Genomic DNA, 24,750 nt, shown 5'->3' on the forward strand with positions numbered 1-24,750 from the left:
CCGAAGAGCTGGCCTTTAGCATTTATCACCTTCTGTTTGGTTGTGTTATGTCGCTAATGGGAGGAATTCGCAGATCTGGTCACTACAAGGTTCTTTTGGGTTTTCAGGTAACTGTGCAAGGCTCCCCGAACAGAAGACGTTTCATAAAAGAAAGACACCGTGGCCTTTCTCGCCTCTGGCCGGCCCTCGGAACAGCAGGTGGCAGCTGTACCCACCGGTAGGCACCGTGACCAAAGCTAGTCCCGCCTTCCCTCTGCCACTAGTCGCCGAGGCTCTGCAAGACCCTTGCAGACACATGGGAACATGTTTGTTAAAAATGTCGCCAAGCTCCAGTAGACACTGCGTGTCGACACCCCTAAGGAAGACCAGAGTCACCAGTATAAATATGCCGTGCGAAGTATACAATTAAAAAAACCGCAGCGTCATCAGGATTCACTTAAAAAACCATCCAGTGCCCCCAGCCGCGTGCAGGCTGCGAACACGAAGAAAACTTATCATGCCCAAAAAAGGAGGCCGGGCGTCTGACTCCGCGTGAGCAAATGCAGCCGGGCGCGGACCCTGCGCGGCCATGACTGGCGAGGACCGTTTCAAGGGCCGGCCGGCCGCGGAGATTTCTGTTATTTTATTTTCCTTTGTAAGTGCAAATATTTAGTCTTTCGATGTCTATTTTTAAACTCAAGGCCATTTATTCTTGTTTGACTCGGCCACGCCGACATCTGATGGAAAATCCGAAGCATCCGATCCAGCTGCAAAGGGAGGAGCAGAGCCTCGCGGGGGAAACGTCCCCGTGTCTGTCTGTCTGCGGGGTCTGTCTGCGCACCTTCCTGCCGACGCGCTCAGCTCGCATGTGCTGGGTCCCTCAAGGCGGACGCCTTGCCATAAAAAAAGCTGAATTCCCAGAAGCCATTGTGTTTTGTTGTCTTTTGCAAACAGTGAATGTTGTAATGGAAATCAGTCGATCATTCTTATTAATATAGAAATACCCTCTGCTGTGGTTGAGAATCTGAGGGCCGTGGAGCGCGTGGCGGTTAGGTGGCCGTCCGTGTTTGGAAAGGGCGAGGAGAGCAGCCGGCGGGAGAGGGATCCTGAGGGCGCACGTGCCCCACGGAGGGGCCTCCCGCACATGCCTGGCGACCTCCCGTCCCGCACGCGCTGGACGCCGGCTCCACGGCCCAGCAGCGCGGAGCCCGCGGCCGGAGCCCTCGCCCCACCGCCGTCCGCACAGCACAGACTGCGGAGGGTTTCGGAGTCTCTCACGGCAACAATCCGCGAATTGCAGACCTTCACGAATGCATTCTGCCTGCAGGGCTTCCCCCCTCCCCTGCCATTTCTCTAAACGATCGCCAGCTTTCAAATCAGTATGAAAAAATCGACGTGAAATGAAAACACGCCAAAGTCCCGAATAGTTTCCATGCTGTCGCCCCCTCCCCTCTTGTCCTCGTGGCTCGCAGTGGGGACAAGGCTCTGGCACACCGATTTTAAAAGATGGTCAGGCCCGCAGAGCAAGAACAGCTCCTAAGAGGATCGGACTTTAAAGTTAGTCACCCCGCATTCCCACCAGCAGTAATGCCAACGAAAGGAATGATGACCGATGGACTCGGCCAAACTAAATGCACTCAAGGCAGGAGTGGACTTCGGTCCAGGACGCCCAGACCCATTTACAAGAGGAAGGAATAAATACACTAAGATGCGGTTAGAAGATACAATAAATTCAAAAGAAATCTAGATAATGCACTGTGAGACTGGAACAAAGTACGGAGTATCTTCCTCCAGTCAGAACGTCCCCAGGACGTGCCACGGAGGTGGCTGGGGCGGCTTCCACTGTCCAAGGAGAAGCCAGCGCGTCCTGGAATGACACGCTCAGTCGCCTTTCTTACTTAGTTTGGCAACTAAGCCTCATTTCCTGTCGATCTGCAACAGGAGGAAGATGACTTCCTGTGCGACGTCCCCCAAAGCGGTCGACAAACTGCACGCCCCACGCTCTGCTGAGATTTAGCTCCGATGGGACATGGAAGCTCCTCGCGACGGGGCGCGTCGGCCTAGACAGTGACACCTGAGCTATCGTGGTCAACAAACGGCGTGTCCCTGCTGAGCGCAAGACCCCCAAACGCACTCAAAGCACAGAGATACGTAACGTGGGCCCATACTGTTTACGATCAGCCGCGTGGACATTAATTATGCGTTAAAGTACCCCGCAGCGTAAGGTAACGCACGCTGGGAGGATGATAAGGGCCGACCCAGCCGGCGGGAAGACGCCCGGAGAGCCGGCGGACACAGAGCAGGACTCCGAGAGGAAGGGGCGGACGGGGAGAGGAAGGCACCGCCTCTGGGGAGGGGACACGGAGGTGGGCCGGGCAGAGAGCCGGGGCACGGAGCGGGCACCGCATCCGTAGGAGCCAAACGGATGTCCCCACGCACTGGACACTGAACGGGGGGCCAGCATCACGGGCATCCTCTCTTCCGGAGGCGCCTCCGGTCCAGGAGGAAGCGAGGAAGAAAACGTCCTTGAACAGAGATGAGAGGGATCAGCAGGGAACTCACTGTGAAGGTTCATGAGCGCAAAAGCCGCCTTTATAAAGGATGGGGAACTTAGCGCTAAGATAGCTGTCCAGCAGTTTCTCGGCGACCGCCAGAATCCCTGCGCCCTGAGCTTTCCTGTCGCGTCCACGACCACGGGGAAGGACCACGAAGCCAAGAGCGAAGCTTTCCCCCGGAGAGGCGACTCTTCAAAGGTCATCACTTGCGCTGCTTCTCCTCCCCGCCGCCCCATGCTTCGGGAGCGGGGTTCAGTGAGGGAAAAACCCACAGACCGAGAGCCAGCGTACCCCCCGCGGCGGTCGGAACGGCCCACCGGTCGGCCCAGGGGTTCTCCGGAGAACCCCGAGGCCGGGAACCTGCCGACACTGGGGTCGCCTCACGTCTCTTTCGAAAGCTGGAAGGAGAAGGAAACCGACCTTCTCGAGGATCCGGGCTGTCGCGTGGGCCCCGCCGTCGAACCGCGAGACGAGGAACGACTGGCTCAGGACAGAGGCGTGGAGCGGCCGGCCTCCGCGGACGAAACGTGGCTGCCGCTTGCCCGCGCTCGACGGTCACTGCCGTCGGTTCGTCCCGGGGGGGCAAGACTACGGCACGCCCATCCTCCCCGGGGAAGTGTCACAGTTACTGTCAGCGAGGAGGGGCACCGCTCAGTAAGAGGCTCCGCAGAACCCCCAGAACGCCGAAAACGAAATGCGGTCAAAAGTGAGAAAGACGTAGTTAAAATGGTTGAACTCTAAAGTATTCCTATTTCCAGAAAGAAGGAAACCAGGAAAAGGGGGTGGGGGACAGATGAGTATGGAAGTGTCTTGTCCTCGTAATAAGACGTTAAGGGACAGTTTTCGAACGTGTATGCCGTCTACCATCCCTTTTTCAGAAATCCGAGGCCAAAAACAAACCACTAACTTGGAGGAGCCACGTCTTTGGAGAGAGGACGTAATGTCCTCCGAGGACAGCGACTCCTGACAAACCGGTAGCCCGGGGAGCTTGGCGGAGCGGGCGGCCGCCCTGCGCCTTCCGCCTGCCTCTGCAGATCTCGCCTTCTCCCCCGCCTCGTGCCCCGGCCGAGCGCTGAGACAGCGAAAAGGCTGCGGAGGCAAAACGGAAAATGACCGCTGGACTTGGAGTCAGAAGCTTTAACCTGAAGACGGTCTGACTGAAACCATGACCGGCCTTCGCACTTTGAGCAAGTCTCTTCATTTCTTCGGGTCCGAGTATCCTCATCTCCAAAATGGAGACAACTACTCCCGGGATCGTCGTGAGATTACCAACAGTGGATGTGAATGCTCTTTTAACAGTGACAAAGGTTCTGTGTCTTTACAAATAGTATAAATTAGCTTCTCGGAGTAGTTGCGAAATTTCATTCAACAGCCGAAGACACAAGTTTTGACCTGTTCTTACAAACAGAGATGTGAGAAGGCGTTTCGGCATCACTTTATTCGATCTGTATTTACCCAATCTATCAGGTAAAAGGTTAGGTCCTGATTCAATTAGAGACTGACCAGAAACACGGAGGAAAGGCCAAGATGTTGGGATTTTAAAATAATCACCCGAACTGCAGGAAACTCGATATTGTTTTCGTTAGCCTGGACGCGCCTTATCTGAGGACATCAGCATCGTTCGGTAAACAAAACTGGATTAAAACTGGTTCAAAGGTGAGTGTGCTCAGACTGTTTGCGAACTAGATCTAGCAAAGGATTTACGGTGCGCGTGTCGAGATTAGGGGGCTGCGGATCAGGCTCAGCTCCCGGGATGTTCTGCATTATTATTTCTGGATTAAAAGATGATTAAAGAACAGGACACTCCAAGTGCAGACAGTGTGAACAGATCCCACAGGCACTTTTAACGAAGCGTCTACGTAGAAAATGATAAGATGAATATGAGCACGTTAATCCGTAATAAGCAGAGAGATGACAAACCACAAAATACTGACCCATACGGGAATTCGGACTCAACATTTTTTCATCCTTTCCCCCGAAGAAGCTGTATAGTTAGGTGCTTTATTCTTACAGTTTTTTTGTTTTTCGTTTTCTATTTTTCCTTAATTTTTTTTTTAAGGGAAGCATTAAGGAGAGGCTGCAGGTGAGGGTCAACAATGCTCCGTGGGCATCGCACAGACCAGAGAACAAGATGCTTCGAAACTGCCTCTTTGCTGATGCTGCTCTGTAAGGGTGAATCGACTCTGAACGTAGAGACCTTTCCAATCCCAGGCTGCGCTGGGGCTGAAGTGTCAGTATGAGTGTGTGTGTAAAGCACTTTCACTGTATGAACTGACTCATTCCTCGCTGTGCTTCAAAGGGCTTTAAACTTCCAGAACATTTGGACTGTCATATCATCTACATCTATAGTAGCTCTCATCATTCCATTGGAATGTATGATTTTGTCCAATTTGGGGGGAGATGATTTGTTTTAAAAGTCTTAGAACCGATCTAACTTCAAATCTTACCTCCCCAAAATGCTGCTTTATTAGTGGAATAATGGAATAACTACAGAGCTGAGTTACTATAAACGACTATTAATTTTAAAAGAGTCTACAGTTTATTGATTTTTTAATGTTGTGCCTACCATACATACTTGAAATATATTCCAAAGTCATAACAGGTTATATCTCGCCAATAATTTAGAACTCATTTTTCTAATCCCTAATTTTCTTATTAAACTCTATTTATTGAAGAAAACAAGTTTTATTTCCATTTATGGACAACTTGTCTCCAAAGTATGGTAATGACTTTGTTTAACACACACACACACACACACACACACACACACACACACACAGATTCAACAAATGGTGTATCTTAGGGCATTTTAACATTCAGATTTGAATGGCCGGGCAGTAGACAAGTTGAGAGGAGACCTGAAGAAAGGAAAAGAGATTTGCCTTCAAGAGTTGAATCCATGGCTCTCTGCAGACTTCATACAGCACAGTGACAAACCAGTGCACCTTTTGTGAGTGCGGCAGGATGTGTGAGAACGCCTGTGGCTTATACCAGAACTTACAGAGACTCAGAGACTGGAACATGTCTTTAACCTCCCAGGGCAGGTCTGGGCATTCTTTATCACTGCTAGCCCTTTGTGTTATTTTGAACCAAAACATTTTTACTCTTAAAGACAAGTCATTTAGACATGGCCTTAAATACTGGTTTAAAGGTGGAAAAGTGCAATTATTTTCCTCTAAAAAATTCCCTAATAAGTTAACTATTACCAAAACAAACAAATATTTAGCACATAAGCAGCTTCCAATTAAGGCCTTGCGAATATAGCTAATGATATTTTTTAATATTAAACTATAAAAAAAAAAATCAAAGTATATCCTTGCAAATGAATCCAGCAATTAATCTCATTAGACATTTCTAACAATTTCACCTCTGAAACCAAAGAGTTATCACTTTATTTTAAAAGTTTGTGAGTTTAGGTAAGTCTCTTAACCGAAACTGGTTCGTGGGTTTCTCAGGAATAGAAGGACATGACGCCTTCCTCCACGGCTTCCCGTGACGATCAGGGACAATGATGGATGTGGAACTGCCCTGCAGAGGTGTACTATTATTAATGAATAGAATCACCTCATTCACTTGTGAAATTTGAGGCACAGGGATATCCTAAGTACATTAATAACTGACGACTTGACTGAAAAATCAATAAAATACCAAATAAAAATTTCAAAATGTAATTTGACATATATTTTTATGTGAAATTAAGAAAGTTGGATAACACTTCTTAGCTCTTAGAATACCAAAAATTTCAGAACATAATGGAATTTAATATGTACGCATTCGTAACAGGAACTATGAAGTGTTTATATAAATAACTGAGAAAACTCTGGAAGACAGTAGTGGCTGATTGACCTGAGAACTGTTTCAAGCTTCCTGTCCACCTCCTTTTAAGACCTCTGGCTCTGTAATGCGTTGTCTCCAAATCTCTTAGAATTGTGATTAAAAATATATATATTTCATATATACAAAATAACTTAAGGCATCCTACACTGGGATGAGTATCACAGTTTATCATAATGGATGAGACTGTATACTTCGGATCTTTCTCTGGTGAATTTGTGGGCAGGGCTGACTTCTGGTTGGAGCCGATTAGAATGCCACTATTTTCACCTCATGTTATTTTTACTTTACAGACGCTGTCACCTCTGTCATTTTTTATTGTTCAATGACCGTCTGATATGCTGAGTAAGAATGCCTTTGTCAATAGATATATTCAAGAATATTAACCAAACTTATTCCTCTTCTTTAGAGATAAAGCATACCTCTGGGCATTTTTCTCCCTGCATCATAATGAGATGTCTGTGGATCACAATGAGGCAAAGAGGACAGTCCCTTTCAGAGACCTCCGCTTTACAAGACTGGTGCCATCAGAAGCTAGATACCTATTCAGTATGATTTTAGAGGTAATGGGAAACCTCCACTTCAAGTTCTTAAAAATGCATCCTGTATCTTTCACACTACTTAAAAAACGAATTTTTAAATACAAATATTCATTGGACCTAACCTTGCGCAGATGATCTCAAATGTCCTTTGCAGTTCCTCGACATCAAGATTCTATGTCTTTTTAAATTCACACCAAGGTAGAATGAAGGTGAGTCCCATAACCTGCGGGATCCAGTGTAAAAGGAAAATTTGTGGGGCTCGGTGCAAGACCTCTTGTCCAAAAATTAAGAATTTCAAGACTGCAACAGCAGAGCAATTCAACTGGAAATGGGGTCTTTCTAAGTGCCGCCCCCTGAAGCTAGCCCGAGGGTGTAATTTACACTAGAGTGCAGAACCTGAGAATCAATTATCGGAGGAAGAGAATGAAGAGCAGGTAGATACAAAAAGCAGGTGGCCCGAAGGAGGGGCTAAAAGAGCCCGAGACAGCATCCCCGCTCTCCCGGGCTGTTTCACGCTGGCCTCATTCCAGCCTGGCACTACTCAGCTACTAGCATCTCTGGAAGACGTCTGCTGACATCGGCTTACCCTCTTTCCCATCCCAGGGGTATTTTCCTACCTCTAGGGAACACCGAAAAAAAAAATTACTTTAAAAATGAAAAGTCATCTTTCTACAGATGGTGTTTTACTAGCAGGAGAGGCCTTGGGCCAGGGCGGCTTCCCCAGTACCTCTGAAGTCATCTCTCACGGGACCCGCTAGCGTGGTTAGTTAATAGTGCCACTGCCAACCTCGGAGTGTTAAAACTGTTATCTCCCATTTAAGAGGCAGGCTTATTTTTCCAGGGAAAGGTAATATATTGTTGCGGCACATTCAAGCAGACCCTGAAGGATCCCCCCAGAACTGAGGTGTCCGAGACGCGGGGAGCAGACAGCTCAGTGGCTGTGGTCTTTGCTCAGTGTGCCTGGTGTCCCAGAGGCAGTGCTGCATCTGATCTTCATCACCACCTCTGGCAACGAATCTCTCTTCAGTTCCTGGATCCTTCCCAATGTGAAGCTTTTGACAATACCAGTGAATTTTAGTGACAGCTATAATTTCATGTGAAATTGCCACATTTATTGAGCACTATCAACATACGAATATTATTTACATTTAAACCAAGTGTATTCCTATGATTAAAAACGTACTTGTTGTCTTTAAATGTATTTTAAACAAGGTAACTAAAATGGATCGGGTACATTTATGTTTACGTGTGTGTGGCTGTTGGTGTTTTTGATATGACCAACCATTTAATCAGAAACACATCTTATTACTGGAAGAAAATGCATATGTTACACTTGGTGATGCCTATGGGCTGAGAGTCCATGTTGCTTGGACAAAAGAGGGTCATAAAGTCATCTTCCAGGTTCACATGGATGGCTGTGGTTTTCACTGTCATGCGCTAGCTATAAACTGTACCCACCTCACACCTGTAGCACCTAAGTTGGAGAAACTAATCCTAAATAAATCAAGCCCTTCAGACATAGTATGTTCAAGTAAGTACCACAAAGCGGTCCAGATATGGTATTATCTACCTTTACCCATAAACACTTGCCCATAGCTTCTATACTTTAACTTAGAAAACAGTTGTGGTGATTTCAAAAAACAAGATCACACTTTCTAAACCTTTCTGAGTTTAATTTTTGCTACTTATTTTAGAAAATGATAAATGGCAGTCTCACATTTTATCTAGAGCTCTGTATATTAGGATATTGCCTCAGAGAACAAGATACAGTTATGGAGATTTTTAGCTGTGATAAAAACCAACTTGAATGTAGCACATATTTTTTGGCTACGTCTTTAGATTGCGGAATAGTGCTCTCTGAGCACACAGCTGGAAGGAGACGGAGTTTATCTTGATTTACTGTTAGGGAGAAAAAAGCATTAAGGGACAGAAACTTGTAGAGTCACCTCTACTTCACTCAGTCACCAAGGCGGGTGACAGTGGCTGAAATTGTCTCAGCTGGAAGACAGACACGATTGTATGCTGCTGACTTCACTTCTGTTACTTGGCTCTCGTGTTTAACATCACACTGCAGAGGCAGGGGCTAACGGAGCCACTCAGATGACCTGATTTCCGATCTTACGTAATCCTGTTTTCATTGCGCTGCTTCCAAACTTTATATAACCCCATGATTTCTAAAAATGCTTCTTTATTTCTCATAACTATGTAAAAGCAGCAAATTCTTTCAAAAAATAAAGGAGACATTTGACAAATAGATATTCTACCATTTTCCTTTTTTAAAGAAAAGATCGTTTTCACAAGTGAAACTAAAAGTAAATACTTCAGAAAAATATATGACATTAAATACGTCATGTTCGAATTTGTTACAGAAAGAAATTAGCAAAAAGAAAGCAAAAACTATTCAACAGCTTATTAACATAAATCCACTTCCAAAGGCTCCAGAAATTATTGAAGGAATAATGATGTGTGACCTGGGAAGTATCTATACTGATAAACTTAAGGTCTGTGGACTTTAAGTTTAAATCAAATCTAGCTCAGTGAGTTCTTTACAAAATTGACAGAACAGTCCCCAATATCCAGCTGTTTTGTGGTCAAATCTACCTCTTCATCTCAAAGGGAAAAATCTGAGAAATATGTTGCCAGTTACTGACCAAACACATTACTCTCAATTTTTAAAATGCAATATAAGGAATGCCTCTCTTATTTTGGGTGAATTAATGTTATACATTTCATATTTTCGGAATATTTCAAAAGACTAAAACGCATGAATTTGTTGGTTTGCAGTTGTTAGTAAAATACCAAAAAGGAAGGGAGGAAGGTGTGGATATAGCATCTTCAGATTTAGGAAGTGTGCTTAAGAAGTAAGTAGCCAAGAATACACCTGCTTTGGGCACTGGCCAGCTACAGAACAGCAAATGTCAGGTGTCAGCTCAGAAGCGGCAAGAGACACGTGAATCCAAAGAAGCAGACTTGCGCTATCACGGCATGGTTTTTCCCAGAAATGTAACAGACTTTATAGTCAGTGTACCACTATGTGTATGTGATGCAATAAAATATTGGTAGTTTTGTTTTTCCATGCCATATTATGTGATTCTTTTCAACAATAACAGCAGCAGCAAAGTATTTACTTTTCTTTCTGCGTGGGTTCTAACGCAGAGAAGCAGGACCGCATGCATCCTGGGTGCCGGTTTGCATTTGTGATAGAGTGGAAAAATACAGCAGAACTTAGTCTAACTTTAGGGTACAAACTGCAGAATGTTTTGAAATGGAGTAAATGTCGGAGGACTTCAATTTTGAAATCAGTATTCAAAGCAAAGATTTGGTATGATTTACTATTCAGTTATAACTTGCTTAGCTGTTGCCTCCATTAAATGACCATGAGTCAACAGGGGGAAGATAAATTATATTCTTCAGGATGATCATTCCAAAATAAATATTTAGAGGTTCTAGATATTGTTTCAAGGTCAAATGAATGATATGAATGGTTTTGTAGGTTATGCTTGCCTTTGAGCCACTACAGATGACAATGGGGTTTGCTTTCTGGTGACTAGCTGATGGCAACTGGCCCTGGCAAGGGTCACTCATGCTACTATGGGTGCATGGCTCCCCCAAGCAAGACCCACAAGAAAACACGGAGTGAAAAGTGTGGGAAAGCACTTCTTAGTCACTAGAATCAACCATCTTATCACAGGGAAGACTAAGGAAGCGAGACTAATATAATTTTTATCAGTGCAAATAACATGAAATTCACACTACCCCTGTGCTATCTTTTAATTCACGCATAATCAGTCCATTTCCACCTATTCGTCCATCGATCAAAATGAAAAAGTCCTGTCCCAACCACCATCACACCAAAAACAGTTTTAGAATAAAAATTCCGACCTCTCAAAAGAGTGAAGCAAACTATAGAAATGAACATAGGAAGGTAACAGATGCATTTTAATTCTACCTTTTCTCCTTTCATTTTGAATAATTTGTTAGTTTTACAACACATATTTTCCAGATTCCACGTAGAGAGCCTGGTCGGTAAATCCCAGTGAGAAACTAAAATCTGAATCTCCAGGCTCACGACGCGGTTCCATTCCCTTTCTGAAGGCTGACCCACTGCGGCCACTGAGAACGCAGCATCGCCTCGGCTTCGTCTGCCAGGTTGAAACGTGACTCTGCTCTTTCGCATTCATACTTTACCACATGAATGTTCAACAGACCCAGGACTAATAAGCCTAAGCCAACGGTGGGGGCTGCCCTCATTCTTAGGGGGATATTTTTCAATTATATCTTTTGTTACATCTTAAGAGATAAAAGCTGTATCTGCAAGCGATTAAAAGATGTTTTCTATTCATGGCTTCGTTTCTGTTGAAATAAAGGCGTAATTTAAACCACACATAATTCATAGCAATTTAGGCCCATTACAGAGTTTCTAGCTTCTTTTTTATGATAGTTACTAATTAAAACAGAGTGTTACTGCCACGCTGAGCCTGTGACTTCGACATACAGGTTTAATGAATAAAACATCCTGACATAAAAATGAAAACAATAATACAGACAAAGCTGCAAGCTGTTACGTTTCGAGCGTGTGGTAAAGATTAAGGACATTCACTGAAGTTAAGAACTGTGCAAAGAAAGCACTTGTGATATCGTTCTTTAAAGGAAGAAGGATTTTTTAGGTGAATCTGAAATAGTACTAATTTCTCAAACTTCTGAGCCTTTCATTCCCAGCTGACCCATCTCCAAGAATTTAAACTCACCAGAGTCCCTTTCAAAGGATAAAAGATGGGATACTTTAATATAATCCTGAATACAGGTTTAGATTGAAAATGGGAATTGGGACCATAATTAATTATGTTGCCAAGTTTTTTGAACTTTAAGAAGCCAGACGGATGTAAATGAGGACATTTCACAAGACCCAAGCCTTCGACAAGTTCATGGGTTAAAACTTCAGTAAAATAACAGCATCTTTTTGACATCTGATCAACGCCATATGCAGAATTATTGTGAGCAATTAATACTTTTTTGGTGTTTCCACTTTCTGAAACCACTGAAATGAGACTGACATAAAATCAAAACCAAATCTAAACAGTCCTCAGCGAGAGCGAGGGCCTTATGACCACTCTTAATAAACAGTAACGAATAACAATAACGAGCGATCGCCCTCGGCAGGCTGGCTGGGTTCTGTGCGAATGTGTGTCTGCTCCCGTGGCCGTCCATCGTGTCCTCAGGGATGAGACCACCACGCGATGCCATCCCATCCTCACGGCGGCCCCCTGGGGAGGGGGGCCGTCCTGCCCGCCCCCGGGCATTCCGCTGGTGCGCAGGGGGCGGGGAAGGGAGCGCTTCGCGTTCATTCCCATGGACGGCTCCCCGGTTCTCACAGGCGCCCAGGGACCGGGCGGGAGGAGGTGCGGAGGGTCCCTGCTCCGGGGAAGAAAAGGGTTCAGGCGGCCGGGCGGGAGGAGGAGGGGCGGCCGGGGGAGAGGGAGGGCAGTGTGTCTGGGCGATCCGCCGCTAAATGAAGAAATAAATTCTCTTTGTGTGTGTGTGTGTGTGTGTGTGTGTGTGTGTGTGTGTGTGTGTGTGTGTGTGATTAGCCGATTGAAAGATGAGAAGTAAACAAATTTTTCCAACCCAACTAAGTTGCACCAAAGAACTCTGTTAAAAAAAAAAAAATCAAGCCCAGATACATTTGCTCAGGTTCATTTCCCGCTCAAGGTCTTGGTTTCGGGGAGCCCCTTCTACCCAGAGCAGAAGATGGACAGCGCCCCGGAGGGGACCGGCCGAGGGACCGCGCGGCCCTGCGCTGGGGCCTCGGCGCCCAGCGCGTGGAGCGGGCGCGGGGACGCGGGGGGCGCAGGGGAAAACCAAACCGCACCCCGAAAGCAGCAGCAGCAGCTGGCGACGTGCCGCGAGGGCACAGCGGGGACCTGGAACCGCTCGTCGGGCTTCCCGAGCGTCCGCCGCGCTCCCAACCCGGTCCCGCAGGTTCGCGGACCGGAGCGAAGCCCGACTCGCGCGCGGACCCGGCTGGCGCGCGACGCCCGCGGCTGCGTCCCGCGGCCGCGCTGTTCTCCGGGCTACAGCGGGACGCGTCCCGGGCCAGCCCGCTCCGCTCTCGGCGACGAAGTTTCGCTCACGCCGCTCGCCACGCGCGGGGCACGAACGCGGGGCCGGCGCGGCGGGCGAGGCCGCCCCGAGTCCCGGCGCGCGCGCTGCGCCGCTCGAGGCCGCCGGGCGGAACCCGCGCCCGCCGGGCCGCCCGCCCCCGGCGCCGGCCGGACGGCTTTCGGCCGCACACGCGCGCCCTGCGCGACGCCGGCCGCGGCCGCCGAGCGCGGGACGGGGCCGCGAGACCGCGGCAGCCCTCGGCGGGCGCGCCGGGCGAGCGTCCCGCCAGGCGGCGTCCCGGCGCTGCTCCCCGCCGCGCGCGGCTGCCCCCGCGGACGCCCCTCGCGCCCCCGCGCCCGCGGCCGGCGGGGACCCGGGCCGGCCCGCGGCAGCGCCCCGCGTGAGGCCCCGGGTGCGGCGGCGGCGCCGGGCGTCGGGGCGCTGTCCGCGCACCTCACCTTGGGGACAGCCTGTCTGCTCTTCCCGGCGGGGAGGAAGCTGCCTCCCCGCGGCGCGGCGGCCTCACGTCCACGTCCCCGGGGCGGCCGGACGCGGCGCCCAGAGCTCGCGGGACGCGGCGAGGGGCGCAGAGCTCGGCGGGCGCGGTCGGCCGGGCGCCCCAACTTTGCGGGCGGCGCCGCGAACTTCGGAGGCGGCCGAGGCTGCGGCGCGCGGCCGGGAAGTTGCTGCTGAGTGGCGCGGGCCGCGGCGGTAGGTCCTCGGACGCGGCGGGCGCGTGCGGGGGACGCGGCGGGGCTGGCGGGCGCGGCGAGCCGGGCGCACGGGCGGCGGCGGCGGCGGCGGCTCCGCTCGCTCCGCGCTCTCGCGGCTCCGAGCAGAGAGTGCGCGCTGGATCCCGAGTGTCACCGCCGAAGCCCCGAGCCCTCCCCGCCCGCCGCTGCCCGCTGCCTCCCGGCCCTGCCCCCTCCCCTTCCCCCATCCCTCCCTCCCCGCCCCATCCCTCCCTCCATCCCGCGGCGCGCTGCCGCGAGCCAGCGCGCGCGCGCACACACTCACAGACACACAGACACACACACACACGCACACGCTCAGACTCTCACACGCTGAGACACACTCGGAGACACGCACACTAACAGTCACACACATTCACAGACACACACACACTGAGACACACACTCACAGACACACTGAGACACTCACAGACACAGACTCGCACACACATGCACACGCTCAGACTCTCACACGCTGAGACACACTCGAAGACATACACACACTAACAGTCACACACACAGACACACAGACGGCCCGCGGCTCCGCTCTCTCACACGCGCACCCTCGCGGGCGGCGTCGCGGGCCACACCGCCTTCCTTACCTCCCGTCAGCCAGGGAGGGAGGTCGCGGCCCCCTCCAAGCCACGAAACCCAGGGGGACGCGTTCGCGGGACCGTCGCCCGGTCCGGGAGACCCGAGCACACAGTGAGGGGCTCTCTGGGTTGATTTAGGCGCAAGGAGGGCAGACGAGCTGACTGGAGAAGGCTGGAGGCGCAGGGCAGAGTGTGCACGCCGCCCGCCGCACCACGCAGCTGCTTTTAACCGTTGAAAAGCGGCCCTACAGGACCAGTGAGAGACCCAGCCGAGGGTGTGAAGCCGTTAAGGCTGACTTGGTAATTATAGTAAGAAGTTACCTAATTAGCACCCTGGCCTAGGCATCCGAAAGCTGGAGAAAAAAGAGATAAAATGATTTAGTGATCTCATTTTTGCAACTGCGAACCTACTTTCCAGCAAACATGGTTTTTAGACTCTCAGATTTGAAGTTCTCAGAATATATAGTTTATTAAGATGTAGTGTCAGTATTGAAAACATGAAAAATACTTGCTCTCTTCTCATTGCCACCGTGAAATGTAGATAAATAAGATGAAAATCAACCCTACCAAAATCATATTAAAACTATGGTCTTTTTGCTAAAAACCTGGCCACGGACGCCATCTGAGGCGGCTCTTGAAGCCTCGTGGCTCCTAGATGAGGACCCCGCAGTGTGTGAATCTCCACAGGATTGCTTTGTAAAAGCCATAGAACTAGACGCTAAAGGGGACATTGAGATCACTGTGCAAACTTACCTTTTGCAGATGAGACAATGAGGCGAGAAAAAGGGATTTCTGGATGTTTGCCCAGAAGATCTGGAGAACTGGCGGGTTGTCCTTCTGATATGCCCCACAGCGGGTCATCAGGCATTCATTAACATTCATTAAGTGCCTGCTGTGTACCACATCTGTCTGGGTCCTGAGATTTCAAGGTAAGACATCGTGCTCACCTTTAAGGGCTGGCAGCCTGGTGGGGAGGTAGAGGCATACGTGAAAAGTTGATTGACACTGTAATAGATGTTTTCACCTGTCCTGCGGGAGCATGAGAAAGGGAGCGGCTGGCCCCTGTGCAGAGTTCTGAGGGATGGAGAAGAGGAAAGGCCATTCCACAAACAGAGAAGCAAATGAAAAGGTTAGGAAAGGGTCAAAAAGCACCTGGAGTCCCAGGAACTGAGTGAAGTTAGCTGTGGGTGGATTGCAGCTGACGTAAGCAAGGCCGGCCCGCGCCAGGCTCTACGGGCCCAAAGAACAGGAAGGTTCCTGAAGATGGTACGTGGTTGGGAAACTATTAAGGGTTTTAAACAAGGGCAGATTCTAAGGTGTTTCAATGTCATCAGATATGAGTTTTAGAAAGTTAGTGCAGAAGACAAGTAGGGCGGAGACAGCAGTGAGGAGGTAATTTCCAGAGGAAAAAATGAGGGCTGAACTAAGGCAGCCGAAGTGCCAGCTGGGAGGCTGGGACAGCTGTTGCAATGTTGAAGAAATGCAACAGGCAGGACCTAGCGATTGGCTGTTTATGGGGAGTGAGGGAGGGGGGCAGCGGCCTAGACCGACTCCCAGGTTCCTGGGGTAGGAAGGCGGGCGATGGCGCCCTTGCCAAGAGAAACAACATGGGAGTGGATTGAGAACATAACAAGGTCTGTTGAGTTGGGCGTGCACATGGGACATCTGAGTGCAGCATCATCTAGGCAGCTGGAAGGAGAGTCCCTGGGAGAGACGGTCCAAGCGGGGAGCGCCATCAGAAACCAGCCGCTGGAGTGGGTGGGGGAAGAAGAGCCTGCGAAAGAAAGACGGCGACCAGAGAACGAGGAGGGGACCAAGGCAAGCGCAGGGCTGACGAAGCCAAGGGAGGGAGGGACAGGCGACCAGGGGAGACTGCAGCTGTGATCAGACCACCGGACTGAAAAGCCCCCGCTGCACCACAAAATGTCTCAGGGATCTTAACGCAAGCAACTATGGGTTATGGTCTCTGCGTGAGGGATCAGGTAGAGAACAGCAGGACGTGGCCCTTTGGGGACAGGGCATAGAAGCTCATTCACCTAGCGGTCCGGCACAGAGCATAAGGAGAGACAGTTATGAGAAAAGCGTTTTTTCGTAGTATGCTGCTGTTTTTCTTAATGCGAGACACCCAGTGTGAGTTGAGTGATGCTGGCAGTCAGTGGGGTAGGGAGGGAGGGGCTGAGGAGTCGGAGAGGTTCTCGGAGGGTCAGTTCTCCCCTCAGCGCACTGGGGCAGCAGTGCGCTGTGGATCTCCCAGGCTGGGGGGGGGGGGAGCTCTGATAACCCAGGGGTTCAGACAGTGCTTTAACAGTGCTGCTAGGAAGGAACTGACCCCAAAAGGCATTAAAATGACTTGTTATTGCAGCCAATTAATGGTGGACCAACTCTATGGGAAAAGTTCTATAAGAGCTCCGCGAAGGATATTTTTTTATGAAAGTTCCTAAAAATAGCCCCGTTTTGAACATCAAGATTTGCATGTATCAATGTACCCGTCTTTGCATTAAAAAAAAAAAAAAAGCCATTGGTAAAACCAATGGTATTGTGTATATTTATATTTATATATGTAAATATCTTCAATGTGTTTTGAGAAACTTGGGCAACATGCCATATCGAATAGAACATGCATTATTTAGTCAGACAGACTTGCATTTAATTCTAGAATGATAATTATTTGCTGTGAGATAAATAGGTTAATCTCACTGAGCTTCAGTGTTTTCTTTTATCAAGTATAAAAATGGAACAAATTATAGCTGACTTACAGATGTTTTGTGAGGATTAGGTAGTATACCATATTTAAAATTTAAGTGTTTGGCAGAGATTTGACTATTTATATCTGAATTTACTTTTAAACTACGAAATGCATAAATATTCAGTCAACTGTGAAAAAAGAAAAGTAAGAACTCTTTAAAAATTAAGAGTGTAATTTAAGTCTATTTAAGAGAAGTTCCTAGTTCGAGCCTGGGTCTTAGACAGCAGTCCTCAGACTGTTTATCCTAGACCTCCAGACCCCTGGGGGCGTCACGCGACCCTTTCAGGACCATCCGCAAGGCCAGAGCTGGTATACTGTTCTAAGGTGGTGGTTTGCCTTTTTTACTGTGTTGACATTTGCTCTAATCATACAAAAACAATGGCGGGGAACCCCGCTAGCACCTCAGTATGAAACAAGGCAGTGGTACTGGCCGGTGCTGGAAGCTGTTGGAATCTCCACTGCTAAAAACGTCAGCGTCACTGAAGATGGTCTTTGAGGAAGCAGTGAAAAGCCTTCATTTATTGAACCCCAGCCCTCAGCCCTTTTAATATTCCGTGTGGTGAAAGGGGAGGCGCACGTAGAGCTCTTGCTCCGTGAGCCAGATTCTCGGATTCAAACGTTTGTGGAATTGAGTTGTGAGCTAAACCATCTGCTTTTTTCATGCAACGTAGTTTTGCGTGAAAGAACAACTGACGAACTTTGGTTATTCACACTTGCTTATTTGACAGCCATTTTTTCCCAAACCAATTAAGTAAGCCTGTCACTTCAAGGTAAACAAGCAGCAGTACTTATTTACAATGAAAAATTCGAGCTTTCAAGTAAATATATTATTTAGAAAACTTGTATTTGCTACCATGAGCTTCTTTTTGATTAATGTGGTTTTTTGATGTTGTATAACAAAAGGCATTGACCTTTGGAATATCTGTGTAACTCAGTGAACCAGTATTTTCCAAATGACCAATAATACGGGGTGTTATAAAATCATGCCTGAGGCAGAGATGCACTCAGAGTGCAAGTTAGACCCGTGGATTTGCACAGAACGGAGTGTGAAAGTTAACTGATGTGGTTTCCTGTTCCATATCACAATGATGAGGTTTAAGAAACCAGCACTTGTTGAGTTCGGGTGTAGCCATCAGAGAAGAATACGCAGAATTACTTGAAACGATTATTGGAATGCCGCTTCATTTTCCCACTGTGCATCTATGTGGATCCAGACGTTCCTGACCTACTTCAAACAAAACAACAGTGCAGCAGATTGAAACGGAAGTGACAGGAGAGTCCAGCTGTCGTCCGCTGAGCCGCGTCCCGAGGAGACTTGCAAAAAGGTAAGACGTTGCGACTTTTCTCACTAAATCGCTTTCTTTGGAAAATATAGTTATTCACAGAAAAAATATTTATGTTAACATGTAGTAGCTCTATAGTTATTTTTTTTAAATTCATAATTTTTAAAAAATTTCTGTTTTAATTCCTAATATAATGAATACTGATAGAGATAACCCAAATAAACAAAAGCTTCTCAGGATCCTCAAGGATGTTAAGATTATAAAGGACTCCCAAGAACCACTGTCATGTTGAATAGGCCCAATCATGAAACTCGATCGAAAGGTCATCAAAGGCCTAGCATAGTGTTCCTCCTGTAGATCGGCTGCCCGCTCAAGTGTATTTGTACAATATAGCTCTCATTCCCACAAATGTAAGTACACACTTCTGTACGTAGACTTAACTACAGTGTTGCGTTCGACATCTCTCCTGTGGGGACCAGGACAAAGGAACCGGTGGGAACCATCATGCGAATCCGGCTCGTCTAAGGCACTATCACACCCCCGGGCACAGTGCCGGATCAGTGCTGGGCATTCGTTTGTCTGTGAGCTCAGTCTCAATCCCTTCCCTTCCCCACCCTCTCCATGGCAGAGGTCGTCGCACAACTCTTGAAGTAGTTCTCCAAGGTCCCTTCGGAATTAACGGTTACTTCTACAATGATGGCTCTTACGTACTGAACCAGTGTTAACAATAGGCCTTACTCACCTTTCATACTTTCCGAGGAAATTTATTCACTTAGTAAATATTTGTTGAGAACCAACTTCATGCCGGGTACGATAGCTGTTGAGAATAAAAGAATGAACGGGGAGGGCCGTCGCACTCTGGGATCTGTGTTTAGTGGAGAATTAGGTAACTCCCATGTGGCTCAAAAAGGGCATCATGGGAGGCTGTGCAAGTCCCTGATAAGGGGGGAAGTGGGGCATCGAGGAAGATCCTTGGAGAAAGTAACATCTAAAGAGAGCCCCAAAGGATGGGTGGGTCGTCTTGGGTTACAGGGCAGGGGCGTGGAGCCAGCATTTGAAGGAAGGAGGAGCAGCATAGACTATAACATATGCGGAGAATGTTACGGAAAGCATAACTATAGAAATTTGCCTTAATTTTAAAGGTGTAGATAAGACCAACATATTTTCTTTGAGTTTTAGTTTGTTGGAGAAGTAGCGTAGGGTATTTTAAAGTCATTGTAGTACATTTTTAAATCTTTATTATTTTTATTTATTTATTATTATTATTATTACTTCAATTGATTATTTTTTAATGGTGACATTGGTTAGTGAAATTGGTACGTTTCCGCTGTACATGTTAACAGTAAAGCATATATATATTTATATCATGTGTTCACCTCCCATAGTTAGATTTCTTTCTGTCACCACATATTTGGCCTCTTTTACTCCATCTATCTCCCCCCAACCCTCCCAGGGTTAAGGACCAGAATATAAGACCCGAAACAATAAAATGCATAGAAAAAAACATAGGAACTAGACTCAAAGACCTTGGAGTTAAATAGGAGTTTACAAATTTGACCTCAAAAGCAAAGGAAGTAAAAGCATTATAGTACATTTAAATATATTTCATTTAAATCAGAATTACCAGTATCTTACAAGAATATTACTGGATCGAAAAAAGTGATCAAAATTTTATTAAAAACCTCAAAAAATTGCATAGCTTCCCAAAGATTAGTACACTGAGAAAAACAAAAACAATTTTTATTCTTACTTTGTTTTGGGCACTGAGCTCAGTGCTAAAGAAATACAAAGGTTTAGCGTATAATGTTTGCTCAGGAAAAGTCTGAAAAATGAGTTCAGCTATATTTTCTTTCCTTCCTTCAGACATTGAGTATGTATTTATTGGGTGCCCATTACATTCCAGAGCCTGAGGATGTATCATTGAAAAGACACACGTGGCCCCTGCCCTCAGAGAGCGCGTGGCGCAATGGTGACAAGTTAGTTGGCTTTCGAATATTGGTCACGACAGCAGACACCAAGTGATGACATCCGAGGGTGCAGTAAACATGATAGGATAGAACTTTTTCGCCATTGGGAAAGGTTTGAATTGAGGGATAAGAGAGAGTGAGAACATCGAAGCCGTAGAAACGATACTGGGAAAGGTTGGGAGGAAGGAGGCGCCAGGTGCATTAAGGGGCAGGGACTGGAACAGCCGGCTGGGAGCCGGCATACAAAAAGAAACTGGGTACGCGGCGGGGAGGTTTGGAGTGGCCGTGCTAGAAGAGGTTTGGGCGTCATTCCTCTTGTCAATGAGTAAAACCTGAATAAACAAAACGTTGACGCAAGCACTGTTTGCCACCCTTAAGAAGGATGCTCCTGGTTTGTAAAAGAGGCATTCTTTCGGTGATAATGAATGGGTGGGTTCCTCTCACATCAAATCCCCTATTTCAGTACACAGCATATATCTGCTCATTCATTGCATCTCCTGTGAACGTTTTTCCTAATTGATATATAACATTTTATCGGTTATGTGATGGCATATTTTTAGATACATCAGAAAACATATTCTGAGAGCCTCTTACATTCGAGAAGAGGAAGTCCACTGATGACTTCGAGTCTCAGCCGGAGGCATCTCCCGCTATGTGGTCCAGGCCGGCTGACCACATGAGCGCAGATTGCTGTTTTCAGTCCTCTGCACCATTCCAAGCACATGTGATGGCAGTCGGTGCAAGCCACGGCTAGCCGCAGTGCCGTGAGGCCACCGAAGCTGTGCACATGCAAAACTTAAAAGGCGAGAAAAATACTGGACCTGTCTAGAGTATAAAAAGGCCCGAAAGGAACAGGGGCGGGATGTAGTCTTAGGTGTAACAGGGAGTTAGGACTGTGTGATTCATATGTTCCTATAGTTGGGAATCATTTAAGAATTGCTTTATTTTCCACATCCCATGGCTTGTTTAGGCACAGCTAAGAAGAAAACTCTTTCATGCGGGCATTTTGGCCCAAGTGCCTGATAGTTACAGTGACATCGTGCTGCCTTAAGGCCATACAAACACAAAGCCTGGTTATATTTTAAGTGTGCATCAGATAGAGTGGAAAGAACACGAGCTTCTGAGTCAGAAGTCTTGGGCACAGTTTCCTACAGTGCCACTTACTTTGGGACTGTGTGAACGTGGAGAGTTATTTATTTCCTCTGACGCTCTGTTTGCTCATCTGTAAAATGGGGATGACAAAATTTTCCTGATAGGGTTATTGTCAAAATTAAACCGTTTTGAATATGTTAAGTTCCTGATATATAAATAGGCACTAAATAACTAATTCTCTGAGTTCAGTATGCCTTACAGTGCATAAAATATGGGCCCCCTGCCAATCAGAAAACCATTTGTGAGTGAAAATATAAAATGAATGGAATCATCCAGGACCCCCTCACGAGCATGACCAAAATGAACAATTTCATGCTTGGCAAAATGTGCTATATATCTAAAATCTTCCCTGTTTACTCCTTAAAAAATTCAGTGAAAAAGATATAATTTTCCACATTTTACAGATGAGAAAACAGGTTTTGGGGTCTGAACCCCATTCTCTCTGATCCAGCACTTCTGCTTTTAACCAGCTGCCTAGGCTGTTTGGTAAATTACTTGGAACCTCTCTATCAAGCATTTTCATGGATTCATTTTTCTCTTTTTTTGATGCTATTATATTAATGGGTAATTTTTAAAAGGGATTTTACCACAGAATTTAATTCAGAGGCTCTTTGTTGGCACTCCATAAGGGCAAATGTACCCACACATACTGTTTCCCAAAAGTGTACTAATTCATCCATTGCAGCTGCAAACCTCCGAGGTCCCAAGTCCAGAAGATTGAACCAGGAGGTAGAATAGTCCAAACTGATGTAGCTGCCTGAGTCCTTTACTAGAGAACGGTTTGACTCCATCTCATTGGCACAGTATGGATCTTTCCCTAAAGAAGTCGAACTAGCTGACCTATGAAGCGTAGTGCAGACAGGAGGGCTGACATCACTGTTAAAATCTTAACACGTGCTGCTCAGGAAACGTAGAAACATGATTATGTATGAACCACTCGCCCGTTTAGTCTCTGCCACTGAGCGAGTGGCTCGCACGTGCCCGCTGCCATCACCGCTCCCCAGCCCCAACGAGAGCCCTCCTCAGGCGGTGTGGCTGTGGTTCCCATTCTGGAGAAGGGCTCGGTGGGCTGTCGGGACTTGCTGCATTTCTTGCCAAGAAAAAATGTGAACTCAGGCACTGCGTTTTGCTGTGACACTCTCTCCTTACCTTTCGGAGTAGGTCCATGGGAGTTCCTCACAGATGTGGGGAATGAGCTAAGGAATTCAAGAATCAGCCGAGTCCAGCCATATCAGCATCCATTTTTAACTATTTCCTACTAGTTGGACATATAAAAAATTTCCCTTTGAGAAAATAAAACTTTTCTTGAATAGAATAGCATTATTTAAACATTCTATTAAGCTTCTCTGTGTGTATTATAAGACTCAAATACATTAAATTCCTTATAGGTTTAGACTAGTTAATACCGGATTTTGTCACATTTCTACTTTTAAATACCACATCTAGGAAAGAAATGTATTTATATTTACTTCATTGTGCCAAATCAGATTCCATTATAAAACTTGATCAAACATGAATCACTACCATATAAAATTCAAAATCTGTGTGTGTAAGGTAATGAGAAACAGAGGCTGTTCTAATTTTCTAAGTATAACTCTTCAACTTTCATTATGCTCTGTCGAAGGGAAAAATTGCCCAATTTGGGGGTCACTTAAAAGGAATCGAGCAATTTTTTTCTGGATAATAGATTGTAATAGAATCACTGAAATTATTTTGGGGAAACAGCTTTCATTCCAGGAGAGTCTAATGCGACTCTTAAAACTCTTGGTGTTATAAAGGAAGAATTTGATGTTTGCTAATATAAATTAAGATGATCTAGTCTAAGTGCTCTTTATTTTTTCATATTAATCCTTCTATGACATTTTTCCTCTATAAAATATAAATAATATAGAACCCTAAATTTCTCTTTTGTCTTTCTAATATTTCATCTGTATTTCTAAGTCCATAATTTTTTGTTATTAATGTGATAATCATAGTGGTATTCTATCATTTCCAATTCCCAAACCTTAAACTACTCAGTCAAAATCCAAGGGAATCCCTATTGTGAACAAAGTGCAAATTTAGGAGTTGGACGTTTTTTGCAATTAGAAGAGAATAACAACATTAAAATTCAAATAGGTTAGAAACTCAGAGGTCATTTGAAACACTAAACTTCAAAGAACTCATTTATACATCTGTCAAAACATAGGATAATCGTTATGATTTTGAAAGAACCTTTCAAAGACCTTATCTATGTGGGAACTGGCACACCGACCTATGAGGAATATGTAATTTGCATTAAACACAGAGTCTCAGTCAAGAACTAAAGATAATCTTTATTGGATCAATTCCAGACCAGAATTTTTGTAATTTAAGAGAGAATGTTCTTAAGGGAATAAATGATACAAATGAAGCAGTATTCAAGTGCGGAAAGGACTTCAGAAGTGCTAAAGTGTTTGACTCTCATCTTTACATGAGCAAACAGACTTACAAGCCTCCTGCCTCCTCTTCCTCTGTGTTTCAAGGCAAGTCCAGCGGGATGCACGTAAGGGAAGAAACACAATAAAACGAAGAATGAAGACGATGGAAGATAGGGATCATGTGGAGAGGAGGGTGAAGAGAAGACGAGACCGGGGTCAATAGCTTACGAAGGAGACTAATAATGACGTAAAGAGACTAAGTACCATGATCAGGGGCGAGGAGAGTCAGCAGAGGGCACGGGGTGGAGGCTTTGAAAAGTGAAGAAGCAGGACAATAGGAGTCGGGACGTCTTAGAGAAAGGGGTGACTGGGCACCAGAGCTAGGGGGAACCTCGTTGTCAGTGTTTCCGCAGCAAGAAAACAACACGAGGTGGCAACAGCGGCACTCAGTGCCAGGGCGGAGCGGCGCACGCCAGGGGCTTCCACCTCGCCACCGGTTAGGGAAGCTCGAGAGCCGCTTGGTTTTCACGGGCAATTTGCGCGAAAGGAAAGAAGACGGAACGCTGAGCCAGGAACGATCTTGAAGTCAGAGGGGTCCTCTCGGCAAAAGCAGGGAGAGTAAACTGGGCCGTGTACTGGCACCAAGTGGGATTTGAGCCAATATGCCTGAAAGCAAAATTTCCCCAAAGTTTTCCAAATCTAAACACAGCCTGTACGATTACTTACTTGATTTGTTTAAACCGGAGACCTTCTGTTTTAAAATAGCTTATTCAAAAAGGAAATTAACAACCTAAACAGTAATATCTGTTTCATGTGCTGGTTATGTTTTGTTTTTTTTTTTTCCCCTCATCAACATTAAAATAAATA

At 46.6% G+C, this 24,750-nt stretch overlaps 1 protein-coding gene and 1 long non-coding RNA gene across 3 annotated transcripts in view; one reads left to right on the forward strand and one right to left on the reverse strand.

Annotated features, from left to right (window-relative positions):
- NDNF (neuron derived neurotrophic factor) overlaps window positions 1-14,505 on the reverse strand; it is a 31,254-nt gene extending 16,749 nt beyond the window's left edge. Inside the window, exon 1 of one of the 2 annotated variants that reach the window (XM_016144805.2) lies at window positions 14,346-14,505. The gene's annotated coding sequence lies outside the window, so the exon portion shown is untranslated. Of the gene's footprint in view, window positions 1-13,470; window positions 13,572-14,345 lie in introns of those variants that run through there. The other variant, XM_036233442.1, reaches the window with a different exon arrangement.
- The window catches only part of LOC118612407, a 90,225-nt gene continuing 79,099 nt past the window's right edge, over window positions 13,625-24,750 (forward strand). Inside the window, exons 1-3 of the long non-coding RNA XR_004954826.1 lie at window positions 13,625-13,723; window positions 15,099-15,265; window positions 18,297-18,407. This is a non-coding gene — a long non-coding RNA (uncharacterized LOC118612407). The remainder of the gene's footprint in view (window positions 13,724-15,098; window positions 15,266-18,296; window positions 18,408-24,750) is intronic.

The sequence above is a fragment of the Rousettus aegyptiacus genome, unplaced genomic scaffold (genome assembly GCF_014176215.1).
Source record: "Rousettus aegyptiacus isolate mRouAeg1 unplaced genomic scaffold, mRouAeg1.p scaffold_m13_p_16, whole genome shotgun sequence".
In the NCBI taxonomy this organism is placed as follows: domain Eukaryota; kingdom Metazoa; phylum Chordata; class Mammalia; order Chiroptera; family Pteropodidae; genus Rousettus; species Rousettus aegyptiacus.